This window comes from Capricornis sumatraensis, chromosome 1 (assembly GCF_032405125.1).
Source record: "Capricornis sumatraensis isolate serow.1 chromosome 1, serow.2, whole genome shotgun sequence".
NCBI lineage: Eukaryota > Metazoa > Chordata > Mammalia > Artiodactyla > Bovidae > Capricornis > Capricornis sumatraensis.
In genome coordinates this window covers 65,764,939-65,778,338 of record NC_091069.1, presented here as the reverse complement: position 1 = coordinate 65,778,338, position 13,400 = coordinate 65,764,939, and the positions used below count along the sequence as shown (strand labels likewise).

General features: G+C 37.2%; 1 protein-coding gene across 3 annotated transcripts in view; it reads right to left on the bottom strand.

Moving 5' to 3' along the window:
- The window catches only part of FANCL (FA complementation group L), an 89,058-nt gene that overhangs the window by 39,044 nt on the left and 36,614 nt on the right, over window positions 1-13,400 (bottom strand). The gene's annotated exons all lie outside the window — the stretch shown is intronic.

The following is a 13,400-nucleotide window of genomic DNA, read 5'->3' as shown; positions in this document are numbered from 1 at the left end:
TGCCTAATGCAGTCATAGATCTCCGGATTATTTACAGCGTGTGTCAAGGCTCATGCTGTGGTCAGTGAGCGCTATGTTTCGGTTTTCCATCACTGGAACCTTTGGCACACACAGCATGTTCCTGTCAGACTCTACTTATGTACACATTAAACTTCCTGTCAAACTCTTTGATCCATTTCTCTAGTTTTATACAGTATGAGACTTTTATGCTTCCTTTATTTGTTTTTCTCCTCGATGAACTTCTCCTTTATTATCAATAATGTTACTGTACAAACACCTGGCTAATATTAGTTCATATACTCAAATTGATCCTCTCAGGAAAGTGCTGTATAAGCACAGGTACCGCCTGGTCTCCCAACAATAAATTTTCTTGTGCAATATATAGCTTCTGACATTTAACCTGAGCATGTATTCAAGATGACTAATATTTTAAACATATAGCACAAGCACAATTGTTTTGGCTTTAAGTTGCTCTAAATGCATGAATTTTCTCAAATGGAAACCGATACCCTTTGAAATATGTCATTCTGTAAAAATACAGTCCCTTGAGTAGCATTAGCTACTGCCAAAAAGGATCAAATTTAGCAGTATATTTACTGGTGAACTGGGCATGTGGATTTTTTTTTTGACATTTTTACAATACCATTCTCTTGTAAAAATAAAAAGTAGCCTAAGAGTATTGTACTACTTATCATCCAGACTGATGGCAAAACCTATTAGAGTTCAACACTAACATTAGCCTCCTAACCCAAGAATCATTTTTTTTTTTTAACACTCTGTGCTGTTAAGTCACTGGCCAGATATAATAGTAAAATAGGTCAATTTCAAGAAATTCTGGGCAATAAAACTGTGCAATACTATCTGTAATGAAAAGATCTCAAACTGAAAATACAAATTTTGAATAACAGAATAAAAAGTAGAACAGAACAATCCTTATTGACAGAAAAAAAAATTTATCATAATCTATGAAAACTCTAGGTCATAGAAAACAAATGAAGCTAAAATTATTCTAGAAATGTCTACTTACATAAAAGTATCAATGAATTTATATAGATAATCATTATTTTCTTTCAGCTTTATCTATAAACATCACAAATTCCCCTCCCCTCCAAAGTGTAGAACATAGGACTTTATCGCATGTTTTATCAATATGACTGTCAGGGTTAGACACACGGGCATCTGAGTCTTTGAAGACATCAACACTCCAGATTCAAGATGTTGAGAAGAATGTATGTATTTACATCTTCTCTACTCATATACAAAAAATGGAATTTCAAAGAGACATACATAAACTCACAGTTACAAAAAGCACCAACCAAAGCAAATTTTCAACAAACTTTATAAAAATATAAAGTGGTCAGAAGTGCACTGACTGACAAAACAGACCAGAAGACAGGAAAACAAGACTCTAGAAGGGAGCTGGCTGGCCAGAACAGAAAGTCTACAGAATAGAAGGTATTGCTTATATGTGGGGGAAAATTAAGGAAATTTTTTAAAAATATAAAAAACCAAAATGGGAAGAGGAAATTTTAAACTAAATTATAAACAATAAAGCTATGTTAAAAATGGTAATTGCTCTACCATTAGCTTTTCAGTGAAAAATATTTATGTAGTCATAAAAAATTAAACTGCTTACTAATTACAATTTTTAGAATTCAGCAATAGACAAAGCTAGCAGACTTAATTATAGTTACGGAAATGAATGTAAATATATTTGATCATTGCAATTTAAAAGAGAGACGACAAAAACTGAGAAGTAGAAAGGGGAACATATGAGGAGGGAAGATTAGAAACATTAAATTTTGTAATTACTAATTTGAGAGTAAGAGATACCATCTTTAAGCAGACATGTAAGAAGTTTAAGAAATAGTAAAGCTAATAGAAGAGTAAAAGAATAGTGATGAAGGGAGAGAGAAGGTAGTATATGAACTAAGTTTATTTTTGTTACAGTAATTAATCAGTATGTAATTCTGATAAATCAAGTAATGCTGAATATAGGCATATTTTTTTAAAATATAGAAGTTACTTATAAACATGAACATTTCAGAGTATCTCAAAGAATAAGACCAGGGATGGGAAGTGGTGTGGAAAAAGCCTATTGCTTTTCATTATAAACCCTAAATTGTTTAGAAGCATGATAAATATATACACATAGAGAAAGCAACAGGGAACATGGAGATAGAAGGAAAAACTAAATCACCAACTAGTACCTTTCCTACTCCTCACTGCTGCTCGGCATCAACAGTTCAAAATTATAGAATGTCTATTAAGTAAGACAGAAATAAACTAAAGTTCTAGTCTTTCGTTTGCAATCACAGAACAAAAGATTATCTTGCCACAAAGTTTAAGATGTAGAAATAATACATTAGAGAAAAACAGGTTCATGCTCAAAGTATTACCCTGAATCAAAAGGATTATAAGGTTAATTCCATTGAACTGTAAAACATAATTCAAATTTTAAAAAATAATAATTTCAGGTTAATCTCAGCAAGGTCACTTAAAATGAAACACTTTACCCACATTGACTCTACTTTGAGGAAAATGGAGAAAACTAAATGTGATCATCATATTAAATACATGTGACCTAAATTGGCAAGTGTCCTCTAGTATTTATTCTCAGCTGCTTTCGTTTGGTAACAGGATCCCTGCCTCCACTCCCAGCTAAACCAAGTTTTGGCTGGGTACACTCCATCCAGCTAGTAACCTTTCCAGCTGCCCCTGGGTATAAGCATATCATTAAATTTTGGCCAGTGTACTACAAGCAGAAGTGATATGTACACCTTTCAGATCATTTGTAACCAAATAGTGGCTGTACCTCCCACCACCCCTCCCATTCTGTCTTCCGATAGTGTAGAAATTAGGCTAATATAACCCATCAAAGTCCATGCAGACTTTGACTTTCTGAAGACATCAACACTCCAGATTCAAGATGCTGAGAAGAGTGTATATATTTACATCTTCTCTCTACTAACATACAAAAAATGGAATTTTTAAAGAACAACCTCTTAACACAGCTCTGACCAACAAAACTTTCTGTGATGATGGTATCTGCACTGTCCAAAGACTGGCCATTAAACACCTGTAGCTATGGAGGACTTAAAACATAGCTAATATAAATATCAATATTAGCCAACTCATTAGAAAAGACCCTGATGATGGGAAAGATTGAAGGAAGAAGGAGAAGAGGGTGTCAGAGGATGAGATGAACTTGGGCAAACTGTAGGAGATGGTGAGGAAAAGAGAGGCCTGGCTGCAGTCCCTGGGATTGCAGAGTCAGACACAACTTGTTTTGTGTGAAACTCTGAGGATTTGGAGTTCTTTGTGAACAGCAACTCAGCCTGTGCCTTAACTAGCATAATATATATCTCTATCCATTCACAAAAGAAAAGAATATCTTAATGTTTGGCCTACAGAATAGATGTTAAAGGGGAAAAAGCAGTAATAAGCTCTTACAAATAAAATTAAAATAAGTTTTTCTTTAAAAAAGTTATTTTAAATGTTCTATTTTACTGTTAAATTGGATAGCTCGATTTAAACAATATGAAATAATTTCTACTCATTTAAATAATACATTTGGGGAACTTTATTGGAAAACTCATTTTTTTGAGAAGCTATAAAATCATATTTAAAATTTATATTTAGAAGGAGTCTAGGTATCTACTACTTAGCTAGACATATTCTAAAACTAAGAAAAAATAAAAACAAAAATATAAAATCTAAAGAAATAAAACACTATACTTTTTGCATTTGAATTTCCATTTATCATTTGCTTCATTTCTTTATAAGTTACTGCTTACAATAAGTAAATGGTACTAAACTTTAAGAGTTAAGTTTTTTAAACATTTGAAAGGGATACTTAAACTTTAGAAAGGTTTTAGTTGTTCTGTTTAATAGGTGAATGTTCTCAATACAGAAAAACAAAAAGAATGTGCTTTATATCTCTTGAAATACTTGGTATTTATTTTGACCAAAAGCTTAAGTTTTATAGTTTCTTTAAATACCTAGATCCATTTTATGTAGTAATAACACCAAAAGGAAGACTGAAGACTTGCATGTTTTAATAAAGCATCACAGTTTGTTTCCATTCTTAACTTTTTCAAAAATCACTTCCCTAACTGACATTTTAACTTCCTATATTTTCTGTGTGTGTGTGCTCACTCAGTTGTGTTCAACTCTTTGAGACCCCCACAGACTGTAGCATGCCCGGCTTCTCTGTCTATGGAATTTTCCAGACAAGAATACTGGAGTGGGCTTCCATTTCCTTCTCCAGGGAATCTTCCCAACCCAGGGATCAAACCAACATCTCTTGTGTCTCCTGCATTGGCAGGCAGATTCTTTCCCATGCACCACCTGGGAAGCCCTACACCTCTATCCTGCCTTCTGCTAAATAATCTTTCCAAGTTATCTTATTAACATATCAACCATTTACTCAAAAATATTCAGTTAGTCCCCATTGCCTGGCATATAAAGAATCCTTAGTTTAATAGTTAAGACCTTTCAGTCTGACCCTGATATTAATCCTTTTACACAACCAACCAATCCACTCTGAAGTTCAAAAATGAATTGCACATTTCCATCACCTCTACCTTTTCTCCTCCATTCCCACCCTTTTAAGGCTTTCTATATTCCTTCCAAACTTTCTCAATGTTCACCTCCTCTAAGAACCTTCCTAAATTATCTGTAGTGCAAAAACACTTCACCTTTCTCAAAACTATCATACAACTCCTTTTCATGGAAGCTTTGCCTTCCAATCAAGTAACTTTTTAAAATAAGGAATAAATATTTACCTATGGTCAGTTTTCATTCCCATCCCAAAGAAAGGCAATGCCAAAGGATGCTCAAACTACCACACAATTGCACTCATCTCACACACTACCAAAGTAATGCTCAAAATTCTCCAAGCCAGGCTTCAACAATACGTGAACCATGAACTTCCAGATGTTCAAGCTGGTTTTAGAAAAGGCAGAAGAACCAGAGATCAAATTGCCAACAACTGCTGGATCATCAAAAAAGCAAGAGAGTTCCAGAAAAACATCTATTTCTGCTTTACTGACTATGCCAAAGCCTTTGACTGTGTGGATCACAAGAAACTGTGGAAAATACTGAAAGAGATGGGAATACCAGACCACCTGATTTGCCTCTTGAGAAACCTATATGCAGGTCAGGAAGCAACAATTAGAACTGGACATGAAACAACAGATTGGTTCCAAATAGGAAAAGAAGTATGTCAAGGCTGTATATTGTCACCCTGCTTCAGTTCAGTTCAGTTCATTTCAGTCACTCAGTTGTGTCCGACTCTTTGCGACCCCATGAATTGCAGCACGCCAGGCCTCCCTGTCCATCACCATCTCCCGGAGTTCACTCAGACTCACGTCCATCGAGTCCATGATGCCATCCAGCCATCTCATCTTCTGCTGTCCTCTTCTCCTCCTGCCCCCAATCCCTCCCAGCATCGGAGTCTTTTCCAATGAGTTAACTCTTCACATGAGGTGGACAAAGTACTGGAGTTTCAGCTTTAGCATCATTCCTTCCAAAGAAATTCCAGGGCTGATCTCCTTCAGAATGGACCCTGCTTATTTAACTTCTATGCAGAGCACATCATGAGAATCGCTGGGCTGGAAGAAGCACAAGCTGGGATCAAGATTGCCAGGAGAAATATCAATAACCTTAGATATGCAGATACCACCAAAGAGTCGGACGCAACTGAATGACTAAACCGAACTGAACTGAACCTATGGATGTGTCAATGTTCTATGTATCAAATAACATAAACAAGTTGCTGTCAGACTGGTTCATATTTACTGATACATATGTAAGTCTTATACTATTAAAGCAAATTCTGTTTAGATACACTAAACATATTACCAATTTAGAAAGACAATTTTTCAGTATCAAATAATTTGCATTCAGTGATTTGGATATACGTATGAGGTAAAAGCACTCTATAAAGGTAATTCAGAAAGAAAGTCATACTTTTAACATCTATGTTCTTATGCGTTATGCAACAAAATTATTGTGATAATTAAACCATGACACTAGCTATATGCTGTAAAACTCATGTAGTTGGACCTTTTTGGTGAACTGTAATCTCAAGAAATTTGAACTTACTTTAGAGAAGGAATTATTTGAGTCACATAACTTACATTTCTTTTCAACCCTTATTATTAAATATCATTGGTTTCATTTAAAAAATGAAAACTTTGTGGTTCTGAGAGGTTGTTACCTGCCCAAGATCACACAGCTGATAAGCCAGAATTAAAGCCTTGTCTAATTACTGTAATTACTTTAGTGTTAACAAGTATCTCCATTTCTTCCAATATGTTATAAAATTCTTTTAATTGCACTGAAAATTACAGAAAATATCACCATCAGTGAATTAAGTCTATTGCAAAAACAGTGGGCTTAACTAAAAACATAATTCAATATATGTTGACAATATTTCAGCTGTAAATTTACTAAAATTTAACTCTTTACCAATACAAATTTGAAAGACCAAATAGTTTAATTTTACTCTCTCTAAATGATAAATAATATTGTCTAGAACGGACAAAAACATCAGATCATACCTCCTGTCTGAATCATTTAATATTTTCTAGGGTCATGCAATTACTAAAACAAACACTGTTGTTGTTCAGTTGCTAACTCATGTCCACCTCTTCACGACCACGTGGAATGTAGCACATCAGGCTTCCCTGTCCTTCAGTATCTCCTGTGGCTTGGTCAAACTCATATCTGTGGTGTTGATGATGCCATCCAACCATCTCATCCTCTGTCACCCCCTTCTCCTCCTGCCCTCCATCATTCCCAGCATCAGGGTCTTTTTCAACGAGTAGGCTTCTCACATCAGTGGGCCAAAGCACTGGAGCTTCAGCTTTAGCATCAAGTCATTCCAATGAATATTCAGGGTTGAATCCCTTTAAGATTGACTGGTTTGATCACCCTGCTGTCCAAGGGACTCTCAAGAGTCTTCTCCAGCACCACAATTCAAAAGCATCAATTCTTCAGCACTCAGACTTCTTTATGGCCCAACTCTCACATCTGTACATTACTAGAAAAACCATGAAAGTGAAAGTCACTCAGTCATGTCCAACTCTTTGTGACCCCATGGACTAAATGGTCCATGTAATTCTTAAGACCAGAATACTGGAGTGGGTAGCCTTTCCCTTCTCCAGGGGATCTTCCCAACCCAGGGATTGAACCCAAGTCTCTGGCATTGCAGGCGGATTCTTTACCAGCTGAGCCACAAGGGAAGCCCAAGAATACTGGAGTGGGTAGCCTATCCTTTTCCAGAGGATCTTCCCTACCCAAGAATTGAACTGGGGTTTCCTGCATTGCAGGTGGCTTCTTTACCAACTGAGCTATCAGGGAAGCTATCAGAAAAACCATAGCTAAACATAACGTAGCCTATAAGAAAATGACTGTATTTCTTTCAAACTGGGACACATTTGCCTTTTCATACGAATCATAGGGTTCTCAAGGCAAGAATACTGAAGTAGATTGCCATACCCTTCTCCAGTGGACCATGTTTTGTTAGAACTCTCCACCATGACTCGTCCATCTTGGATGGCCCTACACGGCATGGCTCATAGTTTCATTGAGTTAGACAAGGCTGTGGTCCCTGTGATCATACTGCTTAGTTTTCTGTGATTATGGTTTTCAGTCTGTCTGCCCTTTCATGGAGAAGGATAAGCAGCTTATGGGAGAGACTGACTAAGGGGAAACTGGTTCTTGTTCTGATGGGTGGGGCCATGCTCAGTAAATCTTTAATCCAATTTCCTGTCCATGGGCAGGGCTGTATTCCCTCCCTGTTATTTGACCTGAGGTCAAACTATGGTGGAAGTAATGAAGATAATGGTGACCTCTTTCAGAAAGTCCCATGCACACACTGCTACACTCACTGACCCCAACCCTACAGCAGGCCATGGCCAACCCATACCTCCACCAGAGACTCCTGGACACACACGAGCAAATCTGGGTCAGTCTTCTGGGGTCACTGCAACTTTCTCCTGGTGGGCTCAAGGTTCTGTTTGTGCCCTCCAAGAGTCTGTTTCCCCAGTCCCATGAGGTTATGTCCGATGCCATGAAGACCAATACTGCATAGGAATTTGGAATGTTAGGTCCATGAATCAAGGCAAACTGGATGCGGTCAAACAGAAGATGACAAGAGTGAACGTCAACATCTTAGGAATCAAGAGAACTAAAATGGACTGGAACAGGTGAATTTAACTCACATGACCATTATATCTTCTACTGTGGGCAAGAATCCCTTAGAAGAAATGGAGTAGCCATCATAGTCAACAAGAGTCTGAAATGCAGTTCTTGGATGCAATCTCAAAAGAGGCAGAATGATCTCTGTTCATTTCCAAGGCAAACCGTTCAATATCATAGTAATCTAAGTCTATGCCCCAACCAGTAATGGTGAAAAAGCTGTTTAACACCCTAAAAAAGATGTCCATTTCATTATAGGGGACTGGAATGCAAAAGTAGGAAGTCAAGAAACACCTGGAGTAATAGGCAAATTTGGCCTTGGAGTACAGAATGAATCAGGGCAAAGGCTAACAGAGTTTTGCCAAGAGAATACACTGGTGATAGCAAACACCCTCTTCCAACAACACAAGAGAAGTCTACACATGGACATCACCAGATGGTCAATACCGAAAACAGATTGATTATATCTTTTTGCAGCCAAAGATGAAGAAGCCCTATACAGTCAGCAAAAGTAAGACCAGAAGCTGACTGTGGCTCAGATCATGAACTCCTTATTGCCACATTCAGACTTAAACTGAGGAAAGTAGGGAAAACCACTAGACAATTCAGGTATGACCTAAATCAAGTCCCTTATGATTATACAGTGGAAGTAAGAAATAGATTCAAGGGATTAGATCTGATAGATAGAGTACCTGAAAAACTATGGATGGAGGTTTGTGACACTGTACAGGAGGCAGAGATCAAGACCATCCCTAAGAAAAGGAAATGCAAAAAGTCAAAATGGTTGTCTGAGGAGGCCTTAAAAATAGCTGTGAAAAGAAGAGAAGTGAAAGGCAAAGGAGATGAGGAAAGACATACCCATTTGAATGCAGAGTTCAAAAGAATAGCAAGGAGAGGTAAGAAAGTCTTCCTCAATGAAAAATGCAAAGAAATAGAGGGAAACAACAGGATGGGAAAGACTAGAGATCTCTTCAAGAAAATTAGAGATACCAAGGGAACATATCATGCAAAGATGGGCTTGATGAAGGACAGAAATGGTAGGGACCTAACAGAAGCAGAAGATATTAAGAAGAGGTGGCAAGAATACACAGAAGAACTATACAAAAAAGATCTTCATGACCCAGATAACCACAATGGTGGAATCACTCACCTTGAGCCAGGCATCCTGGAATGTAAAGTCAAGTGAGCCGTAGGAAGCACCACTATGAACAAAGCTAGTGGAGGTGATGGAATTCCAGTTGAGCTATTTCAAATCCTGAAAGATGATACTATGAAAGGGCTGCACTCTATATGCCAGCAAATTTGGAAAACTCAGCAGTGGCCACAGGACTGGAAAAGGTCAGTTTTCATTCCAATCCCAAAGAAAGGCAATGCCAAAGAATGCTCAAACTACTGCACAATTGCACTCATCTCACACGTTACCAAAGTAATGCTCAAAATTCTCCAAGCCAGGCTTCAATAGTACGTGAAATGTGAACTTCCAGATGTGCAAGCTGGTTTTAGAAAAGGCAGAGGAACCAGAGATCAAATTGCCAACATCCGTTGGATCACTGAAAAAGCAAAGAGTTCCAGAAAAACATCTATTTCTGCTTTATTGACTATGCCAAAGCCTTTGACTGTGTGGTTCACAATAAACTGTGGAAAATTCTGAAAGAGATGGGAATACCAGACCACCTAATCTGCCTCTTGAGAAAACTGTATGCAGATTAAGAAGCAACAGTTAGAAGTGGACACAAAACAACAGACTGGTTCCAAATAGGGAAAGGAGTATGTCAAGGCTGTATACTGTCACCCTGCTTATTTAACTTATATGCACAGTACATTATGAGAAATGCTGGACTTGATGAAGCACAACCTGGAATCAAAGATTGCCAGGAGAAATATCAATAACCTCAGATAAGCAGATAACACCACCCTTATGGCAGAAAGTGAAGAACTAAAGAGCCTCTTGATGAAAGTGAAAGAGCAGAGTGAAAAAGTTGGCTTAAAACTCAACATTTAGAAAATGAAGATCACGGCATCCGGTCCCATCACTCCATGGCAAATAGATGGGAAAACAATGGAAACAGTGACAGACTTTATTTTTTTGGTCTCCAAAATCACTGCAGATGGTGATTGCAGCTATGAAATTAAAAGACTCTTGCTCCTGGTAAGAAAAGTTATGTCCAACCTAGACAGCATATTAAAATGCAGAGACATTACCTTGCAACATAGGTCCATCTAGTCAAGGCCATGGTTCTTCCAGTGGTCATGTATGGACGTGACAGTTGCACTATAAAGAAAGCTGAGCGCTGAAGAATTGATACTTTAGAACTGTGATGTTGGAGAAGACTCTTGAGAGTCCCTTGGACTTCAAGGAGATCCAACCAGTCCATCCTAAAGGAAATCAGTCCTAAATATTCATTGGAAGGACTGATGCTGAAGCTGAAACTGCAATACTTTGGCCACCTGATGTGAAGAACTGACTCATTGGAAAAGGCCCTGATACTGGGAATGATTGAAGGCGGGAGAAGAAGGGGATGACAGAGGATGAGACGGTTGGATGACATCACCAACTCAACGGACATGAGACTGAGTAAACTCTGGGAGTTCTTGATGTACAGGGAGGCCTGGCATGCTGCAGTCCATGGGGTTGCAGAGTCAGACACGACTGAGCAACTGAACTGAACTGTATTGGGACGCATTTGTGACTAAAATCAGCTAAGATAAAAGGAATTAGTTAGGACTATCCTATGTAAAGTGAGATATAGATCAACCATTCTATTATGTTGGTGCAAACTTAATTGCAGTTTTGGACAGTGAATTTTAAATAATTTTAACTAGGCTCAGATACATTTTTATTCATCAAAATAGAGAATCATTACAATCAACACATTTTTGTCAAGGAGAAATAACTTTGTTTATTCCTGTAGTGCCAAAGTCCATGCCTCAGGATTCGATCACTCTTGGAAAGCATTTTCTGCCTCCTGCTGGTTGTAGAAGCATTTTCCCTGCAAAAAGTTGCTTGAAGAAATAGTTGGTTGGCAAGAGGTCAGGTGAATAGAGAGGATGAGGCAAAACATCGTAACCCAATTAATTCAACTTTTGAAGCACTGGTTGTATAACTTGCTGAAAAACTGGGCCCTGTTAATCAATGCCAGCTGAAAGCATTGAAGTTTTCAATAGTTATCGATTTGCTGAGCATACTTCTCAGATACAGTGGTTTCACTAGGATTCAGAAACTTGTACTGAATCAGACTGTCAGCAGACCACCAAACAACCATCAAACACTGATTGTGACCTTTTTTGGGTGGAAGTTTGGCCTTGGGAAGTGCTTTGGAGCTTCTTCTCAGTCCAACTGTGGAGCTGGTCATCACTGGTTGTCATATAAAATCCACTGTTTGTCACATGTCATAATCTGATGGAGAAATGGTTCACTGTTGACTCGTAGAATAAGAGAAGACCACACTTCAAAATGACAATTTTTTTTTTTATCTGCGGTCAGCTCATGATGTATCCACTGATCGAGGTTTCTCACCTTTCCAATTTTCTTCAAATGCCTAATAACTGTAGAATGGGCTGATGTTGAGTTCTTCAGCAACTTCTCAAGTAGTTGTAAGAGGATCAGCTTCAATGATGCTCTCAACTGGTTGCTGTCAACTTCCAATGGCCTGCCACTACACTCATCTTCAAGGCTCTTATCTCCTTTGCAAACCTTTTTGAACCTCCACTGCACTATATGTTGTTAGCATTTTCTGGGCCAAATGCATTTTTGATGTTGTGAGTTGTTTCCCCTGCTTTATGACCCATTTTGAACTCAAATAAGAAAATTGCTCGAATTTGCTTTTTGTCTAACATCATTTCCATGGTCTAAAATAAATAGCAAGTAATGTCATTAGCAAAAAAAAAAATGTAAAGTGAGAAATGTGAATTAAAATGATGTATAACATAACCACATTAAATGTATTTTAATATCAAATGTCAAACTTCAACAGTGCAAAACCGCAATTATCTTTGCACCAACATAATGAAAAGCAAACAATGCTTTCAACTCCAGGACATCCTTAATACCAAGCAGAAAATCCTGTTAAACCCTAAGGATTCTGCTTAATTCTTGCTGTTTTAATGAGCTATTCAGTAACACAACACAAGCAAAAGTTAACAGAAAGCTATCAAGACACTTTTTTGCATCACTCACTTTTTTGAGCCAGTTATAAAACCCAAAATTATCCACAACTTCATCTTACCCTAGGACAACTAGTGTTTTTAGTGTGTTCTTACAAAAGTTGAAGCAAGTATAGAAATTATAGCAATAGCGATCAAACTTAAGATCAGCTACTAATTCTCACTGTGTTTCTATTAAAAAGGTACACAAATATAGGGAGTAAAGGAAAGATTTCAATCATATTTTAAATATTTCCTTTTTTCTAACCTTTTTTTATTTTTCACAAAACCTGATCCTAGAGTTGATTAGAGATGTCAAGTATATAATTTAAAAACACAACTAAGTTTTCCCTACCTTAAAAAAAAATCCTTCTTTTTATGATTGGATTTTACTATTCCACTAACAAATCTAAAGATTATTATTTAGAGTGTAAGTAAAATATAGACTGCATTGACATGGTCGAGGAATCATGAGAGTTTGAAAATCCATTTACATCCATTTGTCATGCAAATCATTATGTATGTTATTTTAAAAAATATTTTAAATTAAGAACTTGGCCAGCTGCTCAGGCAGGGCCTCAAAAGGTAACAAATCTAGCATGAAGACAGTGGTTCAGGTCTCATTTTTAACGCCATGGGTCCTGAATCCAGTAGTATCAGTGTCTCAAGTGTACTAGGCCTGATTTAAGAATTAAGTCACAAAAATAAAATTGAAAGATGTTCTTGCTTTGCCAGACTGTGGTGGATAAACACTGACAAAACCTTACTATATGGCTTCTCACAATCCATGTAGACAACTTCTCTTCTGCTAACACATTATTGTAAAGACTATGAAACAAATGATTAGGTAACAGCAGGTATATTCTAATTCAATCATGCATCCTAATTACTATAATTAAACTATGATTTTTCATAAATCTAAACAACAGATTTGAAAACTATCATTTTTTCACATGGCAAATTTTTTTCCATAAGGAGAGTCACACTTTGAGGCTGAAACTAATAAAATCTATGTCCAATTACTGGAGGGAGCTTTACTAAAGGCTCCA